The sequence below is a fragment of the Chelonia mydas genome, chromosome 2 (assembly GCF_015237465.2).
Source record: "Chelonia mydas isolate rCheMyd1 chromosome 2, rCheMyd1.pri.v2, whole genome shotgun sequence".
In the NCBI taxonomy this organism is placed as follows: Eukaryota; Metazoa; Chordata; order Testudines; family Cheloniidae; genus Chelonia; species Chelonia mydas.
The window spans coordinates 121,498,199-121,514,129 of NC_057850.1; the positions used below are offsets into that span (position 1 = coordinate 121,498,199).

General features: G+C 43.1%; 1 long non-coding RNA gene across 1 annotated transcript; it reads right to left on the minus strand.

Moving 5' to 3' along the window:
- Positions 1-1,527: 1,527 nt before the first annotated feature.
- On the minus strand, positions 1,528-15,419 carry LOC119565506. The gene is made up of 3 exons (XR_005224178.1): positions 15,278-15,419; positions 8,099-8,205; positions 1,528-1,580 (listed from the first exon to the last, which is right to left on the minus strand). It is a non-coding gene; the product is annotated as an uncharacterized LOC119565506 (long non-coding RNA).
- Between the last annotated feature and the right edge of the window lie 512 nt (positions 15,420-15,931).

Below are 15,931 nucleotides of genomic sequence, written 5' to 3' on the forward strand. Positions count from 1 at the left end.
CTAGCAGAGATGTAGTAATCTGCAAGTTTCCCAAAAGTCTCTCAAGGCTACCCAGAATAACTCGTTCAGTTAGTCTGCCTTGTCAGAACCCAAGTGCTCCACAGATGCTGGATCTTTTCCTGAGTCCATATTTAGAGCCTCTTCTCACAGAAAACAAGCTGACACAGTCACTATCCATGTGGGCTTTTTCTCTGATTGCAGAGAGCGAGGAGTGCATTTAGAGTCTTTGATCTCTAATTATCACATAAAATGACACTTGCCTTCAGATGCTCACAAATTAGTACTTTCCTGTAAGGTTCTTCCTTTGCATTGCACAAGGCTTCTTTCTCATTTGATGGGCTGTTCAGTTACAGGGGTATATACAGTTATAATGGAACACAGGTAGGTGAAAACAATGTATGTAACATCCCATTAGTTTTTCTGAGGTTTAAACACCAAATACACTCTTATACATTTAACTATCACTTTGATCTATACTAATACACAATCAAATGGGTCTGGCTTCCAACTATGCATTTGTAAGTGTTCAGTGAGGTCTGGGTCTTTGACATGATCTGGCACCTGATCTGCCAGCATCACAGTTCCCCTACTCCTTTATCCTTAGTGTGGGATCCATAAACTCCATCATACACCCTCCCCCTGAGGCTAGGCACTGTGGGGTGGGTCTGTGTGGATGGGTTTCCTTCATCCCACAAAAAGAAATCCATGTTATTCTGGTCACGTCCCACTCAAGGTACTAGCTTAAATTTGTTCAGCTGAAGTCAGAGGTACCAACACAAAATCTGCGGGTTATGATCTTCCATGGAGTTCAGCCACCAAAGGGTGCCATGATCCATCACAAGGTGGAATAGCTGTCTCCATAGGTAGTAGTGGCTTCAGAGACCCATTTTACTTCCAAGGCCTCCTTCTCTATTACCAAGTACACACAGGCAGTAGAGCCTTCCCAAAATTGGGAGGGTGGGAGGGCATCCTCCCCCCTCTGTGGCTCTGCCCCACCCCTTCCACCTGAGGCCCCGCCCCCAGCCAAGCTGGAAGCCAGAGCGGGCCGGGAGCTGCAGATCCTCCACTTGCCCAGAGAGCAGCCCAAGGCAGGAGGGTCCACAGGTCCCCACTGCTGCCTGTGTGGCTCTTACCCCAACCTGGCTCCAGACGGTGGATGGGACCTTGGAGACACAGCCCAGCCATGGTAAGAGTTGCGTGGCTGGGCAGCTATGAGGAGCTGTGAACCCTCCATCTACCCTGGGTTGGGGAGACATGGGGTCGGGACATGGGCTGGGGGCTGCTCTTGGCCCCCCATCCTGGGCAGATGAAGGATCTGTGGTGCTCAATGCTGCTTGGGCTCCCCAGCTAGGCTCCAGCTGCTGGCCTGGCCAGGTGGGCGGGGTCTTGGGGGGGGAGGAGGAGGGGCTGGGGAACCCAGGTTAAAAAGTGGACTGGCCAGGGCCCCTTGGCCCCCCATATTCCAGCACCCCTGCAAGTACACCACTTCCGAAGGGAACAATTTATGGCAAAGTAAAGGATTCGTCTTCCTCCATTTCTTGGGACAGCCCGGCCCTGAGACCAATGTCAGAGGCATCCGTCTGCAGGACAAAAGATTTTGAGAAAGGGTGGAATAAGATGGGCTCAGAAATCAGTTCGTCTTTCAATTTTTTGAAGGCTGGTTGTACAGTCCCAAGACCACTGGACCTTCTTGCAGGCTGCATCTTTTACCAGATTATCAGCGAGGCCACAATCATGATGAAATCTGGAATAAACTGCCCATAAAATGCTACCAACCCCAGAAAGCATTGTACCTACCTCTTTGTGGTGGGTTCACAACATTCTTCTAGAGCTTGGATCTTTCCCACCAACAGGTGCAGGTACCCTCTCCCCACTGTATACCCCAGGTACATCACCTCTTGATTAGCTAGGTGGCACTTGGCAGGATTAGCAATAAATCCCACATTTTTGAGGGCCTGGAAGACCACTGCAACATTGTTTTAAATGCTCATTCCAGGAATTGCTATAGATGACAATGTCATCGATGTATGTGGTTGCATACTGGTCATGAGGCCGAAGCACCTTGCCCATCAGCCTTTGGAAGGTAGCTGCTATGCCATATAGCCAAATGGAAATGTATTAAATTGGTACAAGCCAAATGGCATGTCAAGGGGATCAGCCAGTAACCCCTGGTTAGGTTGAGGGTGACAATATATCTGGAAGCTCCCAAGCTCTAACAATTCATCGACCCTCAGCATTGGGTAGGTGTTAAATTTAGACACTGCATTGACCTTCTGGAAGTCGAAGCAGAATCTAGTTGGCCAGTACTGTTTAGGTACCACCACCATAGGGCTTTACTGCTAGCCAAGAGTCCTCGACCATCCCCAGGTCTAACATAGCTTGGAGTTCCTTCTGTACTGTTTCCCACATGTGTCTTGGCAAAAGTTCTCTCTCACCTTTTTCCCTGGTTTGGTTATTATGTGATAAAACACTAAGTGATTCTGTCCTGGAACCACAGAAAAGATCACCAAAAAGGACAGGGAGAATTTTTGGATCTGCTTTTTTTGTTCTGCCTGCAGGTGTTCTCCTACTGAGACTTGGTTGGATCTGTGGGTCTATGGGGACCTGGACCCTGAATTCCTGTTCTGGGGGAAACAGCATTACCAGAAGGCCTTCCCAAATTGTGTAGGCCTTAAGCAGGTTGACATTTGGATTCCTAGGTGGGAAGCAGAAGTAACACATGGTCCCCTGGTTGGAACTCCCGGGCATCAGTTCCCTTGTTGTATGCTTGTGCTTGTCCCTGTAGCGCCTTGACTAGATTACCTCTTGCAAAATCGTCTAAGGCCTTTAACTTCTCTTTCAGCTGTAGAACACACTGCACCAAGTTCATGGCCTTGGAACTTTGTTCCTCCCACACCTCCTGAAGGAACTCTAGTATTCCCCTTGGCTGTCTCCCATATATCAATTTGAATGGCGAGAACCCCATTGCTGCCTGAGATACTTTGCATATGGTGAACAGGAGTGGCAGAATTAATTGGTCCCACTGGTGAGGTTCCAAAGCTACGAACTTCTGCAGTATACTTTGCAAGATCTTATTAAATGTCTCTACCAGTCTATTGGATTTGGGGTGTCACACCAACATTCTTAAGGTTTTTATTTTCAATGGGCTACACAGTTCCCTCATAAATCTGGACATAAAGTTGGTGCCCTGATCTGTGATTATTTCCCAAGGGATCCCCACCCAGGCAAATATTTTCATGAGCTCTGGGACAAGGGCCATTGCCTTTGTGGAGCGGAGTGAATCACCTTGGGGTATTGCATGGTATTGTCTAATATGACTTGTATGCACTGGAATCCAGCTACACTCTTTTTTTCCAAGGAGCCCACCAGGTCCATGCCAATCCTCTCAAATAGGGTCCCTACCTGGGGGAAAGGTATGAGCGAGGCCCTGAGTACCTTCCTTTGATTTGCCCACTGAAATTCTGGGCAGGAGATGCAGTACTCTTGCACCTCTTGGTGGATGCCCGGCCAATAAAAATGAAGAGTTACTCGGTTGAGTATTTTCTCCCAACCAAGGTGTCCCGCACAGGTGTGCTAGGCATAGTAGTTTTCTGCAGTACTTCTTTGGGACAAGCAGTTGCATTTTAACTTCCCCCATCTGGTGGTATTTTTCTGCTCTCTATATTTTATCTCCCTTTAGCTTAAAGTGTGGCTAGGGCTTCAGGAGTTGAGGTACCATCACCTCACCATTGACCTACATGAGCTGTTCATAGGCTCATCCCAACGTTTGTTCTAACACAAAATCTGAGTTGTCTGAAAATATGTCAGTCTCCGCCGGCTCACTTAATTTCTCCTCTTGTTTTCCCTACTAGGGGAAAGTCCACCCAGCCCCAGTCGAAGCATCTTCTGAGGGGCCGATGTTTCTTCTCCTAGGTCTTCTTCCACACCTTCACTTGCTAAGTCTTGCAGATCTGCTGTCTCTTCATATCCAGTGTCACTGTTGATCCCTCCAGGGCCTTCCTGTTCTTAAACCTCATCAGGTCTCTAAAAAACCTCCAATCTTGCCTGATTATAACTGTATATGCAAGGTTTGGGGCTACCTCACCACACTGATCTCCTTATTGTGGTGTCGCACCCTGAACTGCACCTTTGTGAGGTACGGGCATACATCCCCATGGAAGCATTGCAAATAGAAGGTGCCCGTGGAAACTGCTTCAGGCCACCTCCCCCCCGCCACCCCATTTGCCCTCCCAAACATCTGGCAGGACCCAGAGTCTATTAATCCTTGCACCTCCACACCATTGACCCACATGGGTACTAATAGTTTCATTAGACCTCTCTTGCAGGCCCTAGATTCAGCCACCCATATTTGGCTGTAGAAGCAGTCCATGTATGGGCAGTCATGACAGAAGTGGCTAGCTCCACAGATGCCAAGCAAGCCCCTGTCTTTGAGGGGGCTCTGTCTGGTCTTCTGCAGCTCCCAACAGCTTCAGGGAGGGCCTGCCCCCCCGAAGCCCCTACATTTCTTAATCTTTGGTCCTATTGGAGATGTATCCCCACCTGCGACTCTTGACCTGCAACTCTATCTTTGCTGGGACCAGGAGGCCCTGTCCTTCTGTACCCCCCATACCGCTTCTCACTTTCCCTTCCATTGTCTGAGCTGGTTGAGGCAGGACTGGACAAGCTCCAGGTGTCTCCTCCATGGGCCCTTTGGCGACTGGATAATTCTCAGACAAGATTATGGCCTCGGAAAGGATTTCAGGATGGCAGGGCATCACCCACTCCCTTCCTCTGGCTGAGAGAACCGGTGTGAACTTTTCTGGGACAATTCTTTTTACCTGGGCTCTTTGACACATAGCACAAGCTACCCTGTACTTGTACTGATCAAGAGTTTATGACCATTTTCTTATAAAGATCAATAATTGTATGGCTCTGAGACCCTACATTTGTTTACACTATATGGTAGCTCTGTGATATCACTGAAGATGCAAGTGTTTAAAGGCTTTAAAAATGATTAAATGTTTGGCAGGAATTTGATTTTGAACAGCCACTTTGTTTTGCTGGGGATGTTTTGTTTGTTTGGAACACCATCCATTTTTCTGTTTCAAATTTTGACATACTACATTGTACTACATTATTGTTCAGGTCACTATACTTTGAGCAACCAAACACAAGAGGTGGTATTTTCAAAATTGCCTGGTGTTGGCCTAACTCTGCGGAATGAAATTAATAGGAAAAGTCAACAGGAGCAGAGTTCGCCAACAACGAGTGCTTTTGAAAATCCTACCCAAGTTGCACAACTTGGCCATAACTGGGAGCGTCATATGTAGCACAGGGAGATCATCACCCAACACACTTATGGTGAGTAATGAACTATCTGCTCATCACTATTCTCCAAGGGGATATCATCATACCTTCACCATACTGATCCCTGAGTACGGAGTTCTCCACAACTTGAGAATTCTTAGGAATGAAGGCTCAGCAAGAGAGCAATGATGACCCACTAGCTGCTGGAGACAAGGTAATGGAGCAGTAGGATCACAATTGCTGCCTAATACAATACTATATTATTTTGTCCATTTCAATGCTTGTTGAAAGTCCAGTGCTGCAAAGTGCTGAGCACTTCCAATGAGCTGAGTTCTCTCAAGCCCTTCTGACTTCATTGTGAATTTAAGGCACTCAGCCCTTGCAAAATCTGTCCCTAGGCTGGAGGAAATAGCTTAGAGGTGTTAACCTCTGCTGTATTGAAATGCTTAATTCCCTAAAAGCAGAAACTCAAATCCCTGCAGATTCTACTTGCTCTTTTTAATCTTTGCAAGATATGTTGTTATATTCTCAGGGTGTTTTAAGATGAGACCTTTCTACTAGGACAAACAAATGCCATGGCACTTTTCACAGATGTCAAGGTTTATCTCACTATCCTTGTACAAAATATTCTTCCTCACCACTATTGCGCACTGTCCTTTATAATGCTTGCCCAGAAGCAACTACATTTCTATAGTACTATCTATACATTAAGGCTTTTGTAGAGTTCTTTGGGAATAACAGAGCTGAATAAATATATTATTATTCCTTTGGGGTTGTGAGAAGAGTGAAAGAAAGAGCTTCTGCACTAAGGAAACTGGACTAGCAGAACAGCGATACTTCTAAACTCCATACTATACAGTGAATTCTAATAACAGAAAGAAGCAATTTGTCCCTTTTGTATTTATACTTAATGGAGCATAAGGTGATGAGACTTCCTCCTTCTCCTCAACTTTAAGACTCTTCTTAATGTTCGGACAGAGTTGTAATTTTTTATTGACCCTTGAATCTAGTACTGCTTCTGGAGCCAGATTCCCCAATGGGGATAGGTAGTGTGACAGCTGAGTCATGGCCTTACTCTGCATCAGTATTGGCCAGCATAGGTGGGTGTGGGGGGAGGAAGGGGCAAAGGGATGCACATTGACCATCTTCAAAGGCACATAAGTCGCTCTGCTTCTCCTTTGTTACTAGAGCCATTGACAGGTCTTGAAATGTTATTTTTAGTCTCAATATTTAGTGCTTTCTTAAATCCCAGCTCCTGGAGTCAGGTGATCATGTGGGAACATCAGGTTTCTTTTTCTTTTCTTTTTTTTTAAATGAACTAAGTTTCCAGCCCTGATGGTTGTGGAGAAAAGCTGGGAAATGTGAACCTGAGAGACTCAGGAAACAGAAGGTAAATTAAAAATTTGTGCTTTAAATGGCTCAGACCCTTTGTAGATCTGGCCTATTGCATTCAAAGAGCTCCTTCTGGGATGCTGTGCCTTTGGGATGAGACTGTCAAACAGAATTGAGTCCTCATCATCCACAGCCTCTGGACAGGATAGGGGAAGAGACTTTTTGGTTCTGAGTGTGGCAATTCCAGAGCTTGTTCAAGTAATTTTCCCTTGTATGTTCTTAGAAAGATCTTTTTATAGCTAGAGCAGTGGACTTTGCATTCAATATCCATTAAAATGCATTTAATAAAATATACATTAACTTTTCTTTTAAATTAATGCTATTAGGTTGTTTGAAAACAGACTTTTTTCTTTTGGTTGACTCATTAGCACTGAAATGCTATTTGTAGAAAAGGGCAAGAAAGGCAGGTTTAGGTATTTGCTGACAGTAAAAGCAGATAATTAAGGAAAGACTATAGATGATACAGCACACAATAGCGATAACAGACCCTAAAATAGTAATTAGGGACAAGTTCTAGAGATAGGCAGACCCATTTGAGTATAATAAAAACTAATTCAAAGTGTCAACTAAAAATTGACCAGACCTTTCTTGAATGTCTAAACAAAACACCTGGGAAAGGCATGGCTACAACAACATTAAAATTAAAAAGAAAAAAGAAAAATTTGATTATCTACTTTACATGGATCTTCTTAGTTTTGGCATAGTTTAAAGAAATTAGCATGGTGCTCTTGTAAGCAACATCCTGTAAGTCTTAATAAAGATGAAGCCAATGGGGATCTACAGACATTAGCTCTAGCCCATATAATTTAAACCTATACAATTTCAAAACAAACCTATTCTATGGAAATTGAGACACCCAGTAAAATTTTATTGCAGGGATATAATTCTCTAAACTATAAAAAGTTTGCTGCCACCAGTGTGGTCCTTTAGTTTAGGTTTAGGTTTAGTTTAGGTTCAGAGTTCACTCATATATATATATATATATATATATATATATATATATATATATATATATATATATATATATATATAAATAAAATTTATTCAGCCCAAGTAGTAGCTAGCCTGTTTTTCTTTTTTTCTCTTTGCCTTTCTATCTGTCCATTCCCACCTTAATTTCAACTGTTATATTCTTCTGTTTATGACCAGAGTTTGAACAACTTCAGATAACTCTGGATATAGTGGTACTTGCCTATCTGGGTAATGCACCCTAGCAATGCCACCTCTGGGGCTGTTTCCACTATGCTACCTGGCAGTCAGTGTTGCTTGAGGGACTGCTTTTTAAGAGCCATTCTGCTGAGAATAACTTCATCGAAGATGCCCGCAGTGGCTTCAGATAACTGATGGACTTGTGTGGGAAAACTGAATGTTTTCAGGATACCTATTGGTAATCAAGTGGTTGAGGTATATCATAACTTACCTTTGCAAAGCTACAGATGAGTAAATCCTGGGAAGCGCTCTCAATATATGCTCTGTTCTCAAATACAAAATCATTCAGACATCAGCAGCTCAGATTCAACCTACTTACTGAGAAAGAACAGATATGTGATGAAATCTGTTTCTTATATTGGGCAAAAGGAAACGAGACTACAATGATAATATCATCTTTAAAAGACACAGCTTTGCTGATGCCTTGTTCCTGCCCTGTGTGAGTAAAGGTATGCTATAAAGAGACAATTAAAAAAAAGGGATTGAATTTGCAAAGAAACCTGGCACATAAAATACATTTGGATGTAAAATTTCTATGCAGTCCCAGGACCTTTCAGAGTTTTAGATAAGTCTGGGTAATAATGACAGCATATATGAGGGAGTTTTAATTAAATTAGTAACTGAACTCTGTGCCATGGTATCATACATCACAGAGCCTTTAAACCACAAGTTTTCTTCTGGAGGCAATAATGCATTCAACTGGCAGCAAGCAAATAAAAATAAATAAATAAATAACCAATAACAAATAAATACACACATTGATTGTCTCCAAGAAAAAATATGGAGTTGCAGTCAAAGCACAGCTGAACTTTTTGTGCCAAACAGGGCATGAATCAGAATGTTTAAAATATAGGTTCTTTCTGACACTGAATACCTAATCCACCTGACAAAGTGATACAGTCTGTGTGATCTTTAAACTGAGCAACTGTAAAAAAAAAGTTTACTATACTTCTATACCTCTGATATACAAGCTAAAATCTGGCAGGCACTGCATATATAATTAAGCACCTCCCTATCTTTAAACATATGAGTAGTCAATGGGACTATTTACATGCTGACACACTGTACTGGCACTTGCTACCCTTACCTGGAAGAGGAAGAGTGGAGTAGAAGTTCACTGCTTCACAAGTTACTCTCTCATACTCTAAAGAGAGGTTGTGCTACAGCCTAATTATGACAGAAGCTGTAAACAGCCTAGGTCCTTTACTGAAAAGGCCTATCAAAGTGAATAGCAAGTTATAGCCTGTTTGTTATTAACTAGTCTATAAGATTTAATAGAGCAATATAAGCCTGCTGTAGAATTCAGTAGGATGGTTCTAAATATCTATTGAAAATAAATCATCTCTATTAAAATCTAGCAGATTTTAAATTAAAAGAAATTACAGAATTCCTATAAAAACCCTCTAGGTTTCATTCCTATTGAGTTCTATTGGATTTTCCATATGGGACTGTCCACACACTTGTGTGTGAATGCTGATGACCCAGCAATGACCCCTATGAATAATTGTGTGCAAAGTTTATTCATGCTCTTTGCCCAAATGTGGGTGGGCTGTACAGGAAGGGCACAGCAGGTCAGAAAAGATGTGTATATTAACATCTTAGAGATATCAGTGTGCTCCAGCATAGAGCTCTAGTTCTGTTACTCCAAATGGTAATTGGTTTAGAAGCTTTGTCCCTCTTGACTTTTGATTAATTATTAATGATTATATTTAACAGAAGTTATAGGAACAACACTGAGTCTAATTCAGTTTTCATTGCCACTGCTTGTACACTAGCATAACACCATCACCTGCAGTGGAGTTACTCCTAAGCTACAATAGTGTGCAAAGTGAATTCAGACCAACATATCTTTCAACAATCAAAATGGCACTGCCTCACTACTGTATTAGAAGTGTAACATTTTCAAAAGTGCCTACATGACTTGTCTATCTAAGTCCCATTTTCAAAAGTGATAATTAGGCTTCTAAGTGCCTAAGGGGAAAATTTTCAAATGCTCTTAAGTGCCCAGGTCACTTATGAAAATGAGTCTCCTAAATCACTTAGGGTAAAATTTTCAAAAGCACCTACGTCTCAGAGCACAAACCCTACGATTCTTTGATATTTAATTTAATTACCTTTCAACAGTAACTCTGCATTGAAACTGTACATTAGCAGTACTTTTGGGGTAAATTTTGTATCCAATGATGATGCCTTTACTTTTATTCAGATACATGAATCTGATGATTAAAGAAGGTGGATTGTACCCAGATTTTAATATCAACCAACTGTCCAGTTCCCAAAATTAATTAATTAGAAGAGACCCTCCTCTCCTGTTGATTTTGATGAGCAAAACATTTAGAACCAACCTCAAAAACAAAGGATTCCATTAAAAAAAACCATGAGAAGATTCCTGATATCCCCCTTTTAAACAAAACATGACAATTCAAACAAGGCCACCAAACATTCAGATGTTTTGTTCTTGTAATGTTTTCACTCTGGTTCGTAGATGTTTTTGAAGGTGGAAATAGGAAATATAACAACAAAAGAAAATAAATCCCTCAAGTGAAATTCATAGGGAAATGCGTACATGCATAGGAAAATACTGCAGTACATCAGATATCAACAGGTGGTTAACTGTGAATGGCTGTTGACTTTGAATGGTGACCATTGTTTAGCAGCAGCATAGAAAATATTGGTCCAAATCTTTGGTAAGATGAAGACCTGGTCCACTGCTTATCATTTGACACTGCTGGGATCACTTTTGGCCATTTTTCAGAAAATAGAACTGCAAGGATTACGGCTGAGGGGCTGGGTTTGAGGGAAGAATTGTTGCCATTGTGATGTGACAGTAAAAACTGCTCTTTACTCAATGAAAACTGGAAACTGGGCATCATTACCGGGTGTGGAGGAAAGTGAGGAGATCAAATTAAAATCTCTCTTGCCCTTACTGGTGGGAGTCTTGGGAACATTGGGGGTGGAGCATCACCATCTACCTGACCCAAGAGCCATCCTACTAGGATGAATAGCTCAGAGAAAGTTGACCGTTGGAAACCTGTTTCCTGGTGTATTTTACCATTGCCCTGAAATCATGGTTCTTGGCAAGCTTGTGCTCTAGAATGCAACACAAACAATAGCAGACTGGAACTCCATCCTGCCCACTAGCTAGCAGACCACTCATCGATGGGACTGTAATGGACCAGTCTGACCCTGCTTCTAGACAGGTACATTTAATAGGAGTGGGGCAGATGTTCCCTAATTCCCCTTACACCCCAGCCCAACCATAAAACAGAAGACAGGAGTTGGTCCACCTGCATGGTCAGTAGTGCATGCATCTTTAGGAGACCAATTAAGCAGAAGGACAATGAAGAGAAGCTGAGAAGGAAAGGGGAAAAAATGCAAAGTCAAATGACAATGGGCATATTGCTAATACAATACAATTTTTTAGATTTGCTAAAATGTTAAATCTTGCATTGGAAAATTTCACAAAGTGAAAATTACACTGTTTGGCCTTTTCTAGCCAAGACCATTATTATAGCTTCCTGACTTGGTCAGGGAGGGGAAAGATGCATAATTCACTGCTATATCCCTTGTCAAGAGAAATTATGGGTGTTTTCCCTTACTAGTTGCTGGTGACCTTTAGAAGTTCACTTGTGGTAGGGTGATGGTAACTAGGGGCCTGATCTAGGAGGTGCTGAGCTCCCTTAGGAGTTTAGGAGTACCCTCAATTCCCACTTGAATCAATAAACATCAAGAGTGCTCAGAACCTTCCAGGATATATTGTATTAATTATTGTTATTAATTATTATTATTAGAGCTAGTGCTAGCACTTCTACTAATAATAATTGCAATATCTAAAGGTGTTAAACAAGAATTGGAGCCAACTATGAACACATATTTTAAAAAAGGTAGTTCTTGCTTCTAAGAGCTTAGAGTTGATGTCCTTGACATTGTAATTCACCTCACGTGTGCCACTCAATATCCCACTGGAGTCAATGGGGCACACACAGTGAATTACAGGATTGGGACTCAATCTGAGACCCCAGTTCTGCAAAACCATGCTTTACACTATGAATTGCGAGTAGTCCAATGGGATAGTTGTACAAGATAGCCCAAACAGGCATACTGAGTTGTCCATTAAAAGGTACTCATATGCATAAGTGTTTGCAGGATCAGGGCCTAAGGTACTGAGTACTTTGCAGACACAAAGCTGTGACAAAAACATTTATTGTTGTTGCTGTCACTGTCCAGAGTTTTTGTTTTCTAATGAACACCTGTTGCAGTGCATGGACACCTTGTCCCCATTGGGGCAGTGCAGGGTTGCAATACCACTGCTGTTGCAGTCTCCTTGACAGCCTTTAGGCCGAAAGCAGCCAGAGTCAGGGCACTTCCAGCAGCCCTTGCATTCAGGGCAGCACAGCCTAGTGGCTAGAGTTAATAGAACCACCCTCAGGTGCAGGGCAATATGGCCTAGCAGCCAGGGTCCATATAACAGCCCTCTGGTACGGAGTAATGCAGTCCAGTGGCCGGAGTCAATATCATAGCCCCTAGGTGTGGGACAGTGACACCCAATGGCCAGTGTCAATATACCAGCCTTTGGGTACAGGGCAGTGAGACCCAATAGCCAGAGTCAATATTACAGCTCCCAGGCACAGGGCATTAAGGCCCAATGGCCTGTATCTGGGGAGGAGGAAGGGGCTGCCAACAGGGGGCTGGTAGCCCAGGTAGGGAAGCCCAGGCCCACCCAACTCCACCGACCTCAATCCAGGGCCTTGACAGAGGTGGAGTAGTCCACCACTGGATCAGTAGGGACTCCCACTTCAACCAAGTGAGGTCAGCATGGTGTGAGGTACCACTCATGCGCCTCCCTGGGTCACTTCCTACCACATTTCCGGGCATTGTAGTCCATTGACGATCAGGGTTCCTGGGCTTCTCAGTGTGGTTGATTCCCTGCAGCTCTGTTGGCTGCAGCCCTCCAGTCAGGCTCTCAGGGTCTCCAGTTCCCACAGGCAAAGGCTGTGATGGCTCTTTGGCTGGAGCCTCTACCCAAGGTCCTTCCTCTCCAGTTGTCAGCCTAGAATAAGCTGGACTGCTCCTTTTTATACTGAGGCAATAGTTGGAGCATGCCCAGTATGGTCTGAGGGGCGGGACTTCCATCACTCATAGTGTGAGGTTAACCTCCTCTTGTTCAGTGCAGGGTAGGCCCACCTCCCGGGTTTTTCAATACGACAACATCAAAAATGATTAGATTAACGATAGGATTCCAATTCCACACACATATCACCCAGTTCTTGCTATATTTCTTTCTTTTTGTCCCATAAACATGTCTTAATTGCATTTCATTTGCTTGAGGATATAAACAGATTGTGGTAAACCTTTCTTTTACAAGAGTGCCAGAAAATGTCACTTTCCCTTTCTTACTTGCCTCCTGTCGCTCTAGTGCAGCTACCCAGCTACATAACATAGCAAAGATATAGCTGTTTTCTTCTGGAGTTTTTTTTCTTTACTTTAGCTCCTGTACAAATTTATTTCAGACAACTGCAAAACAACTGGATGGCTTGTTGTATTATTGATGACATGTCTCCGTTATTCTAGATCACTGAAAACTAACATGCATAAGTACGGTGGTGGTGGAATATTTTAAGCTTTGACTTACAGGCTTCACTGGCAAAAGAGCAGAGTTCTAATCATTTCTTGCTTTCAGTGGCTAACAATGGAGCATTTAATTAGCTACACCGACAAGGGATGAAAGTTGCTAATAATTCCGACCCCAGGAGTGAAAATTATTTAACAAGATTTTTTTTTAAATGTGTAAAGAATCCCAGAAACGAGCTTCTTCTGGGTGCCCTTGCAGCCAAATGGCTCATCTTGCAGAGACAGAAATCCTACTTGCCTCCAAAGATTGAAGACTGGTATAATAACTTATCAGAAATGGCAGCACTGAAAGACTCATGTGCAAACGACAGCAAGAAATCAAAAGCTTTCAGGAAATAGGGTCTTTGTTTCTCTTGCTTACAGATTTTTTTTAGACAGACAATTTTCCATTTTTTTTACATAAATATCATACGACATACAAAAATATTCTAAGTATTATTTTTTAGTAAATATGTGTATCTGCATGTTAGTAAAAAGAAAAGGAGTACTTGTGGCACCTTAGAGACTAACCAATTTATTTGAGCATAAGCTTTCGTGAGCTACAGCTCACTTCATCGGATGCATCCGATGAAGTGAGCTGTAGCTCACGAAAGCTTATGCTCAAATAAACTGGTTAGTCTCGAAGGTGCCACAAGTACTCCTTTTCTTTTTGCGAATACAGACTAACACGGCTGTTACTCTGAAACCTGCATGTTAGTAAATCTTCAATCAAATCTCCTGCTCTGTTTGGGGTTCTAGTAGGCCGTTCCACAACTTTCCAGCTTGAAACTTGACAATGACAGGGAAAATCTCTAATTCTACTCTGAAATAAAGAATTTATATGCAGTATATAATCTATATGTTGTGGACAAGATGATCAAAGTTATGTGTATGTCAATATGCGCATACATTTGTACACTTCTGTTTACACAAGCAATACCTGATGTGTGTGCAAATTAGATATTTACATATTGTAGCGGGGTGGTCACCCGCTCCCTGGTCTGGAAAGGGTTACAGCCAGCCCTGGGAGAGGGCTGGAGCTGTGGGCTAAAAGCTAGGCTGATTGGGGAAGAAGCCACAGTTGGGCCACATCTCAATCAGACCTCAGCTAGCCCTGATAAAAGGGCTATGAGCCAGGAGCTAGACAGGACTCTCCCTCCAGCTTCAGAGGGAGAAGGACCTAGCTGTCTGGGGGGCAGGGCAGGGCAGGGCAGGGCAGGGCAGCTCCTCTCCTCTCCTCTCCTCTCCTCTCCTCTCCTCTCCTCTCCTCTCCTCTCCTCTCCTGCCTGGCAACTTCCCAGGCTGCAGGCCTTGTCAAAGGCTGAACCAGGTACTGGGGTTGCAGGTCCAAATCCCACTTTGCCAATGATGAATGGCTTGTACACTGCAGTCTGCCCCAGGAAGTGGGGGCTAGATGGTGACTGGCAGTAGCCATAGACTGAGGCAAGGTGGGGATAGAGGGCTGGGCGTTCTCTGGGGAGCTGTGGGGTTACTGCAGGGGCAGAACCTTGCTGTAGGGGGCACCGGGGTCTGGGAGGGACATGGGGGCCAGTGGCAGGCAAGACACTGGCATGCAGAGGGCACTCTGGGGCAGCAGAACTAATTCCCAGGACGACTGACAGGAGGCGCTGAGCCACTGAGTCATTGTGCTTGCTACACATATGCACAAGGCCAGATAAGTGCCTAATTGTTATGTGCCTACAAGGACACCTGATTTGCATGCAAATACCTGACAAATATATGCATAAATAAGGCACCAGACAACTGCCCCAGCTCTCACCTCCTCCTTGGTCTTTTGGCTTCTTCCTTTGTGTTTGCCTGCCACAGCCTGAAAACAACATAATTCACTGGGTGAGATCCTTTGGCAAGACCGAGAGGAGATGTAGGTTCCAGAAACCCTTTACCACCAAATTGTAGATGTTCTCTCTTCTCCAGGAACACCTGTGTAAAAATTATCCAGAAAACAGTAATTTAAACAAAAACAAGGTTTATTAAAAACAGAGAAAAAGTAATTAAAAGACAAGAAACTGTTTTCTTAACACATGTAGATCTATACCTCTCAAACTAAGGTAGATGAGGCTTCTTCAGCTTAGATACACTGAACAAAGAAAAGTGGAAAACTTACATCTTATGAAGCCAATCCTTTCATCAGCCTGTCACCAATTTTTGCTGTCCAGATATCAACTATTTTGCTGTCTCCAGAGATTAACTTTATCCAGCCTTAAATACTTTATCCAGCCATAAATTTGTATGATCATGCAATTTGATCCTGTTGGATCAAATTGCATGATCATACAAATCTTTCACCTGATGATCATCCCTCTCTCAGATGTTAGAGCCCATTACCCACCAGGATGAGCTTTCATTCACGTTTACACAAAGAGTCCTTAATAAGAAGTTTTGTTTGGGAGAAGACCATATGACTAGTTTCTCC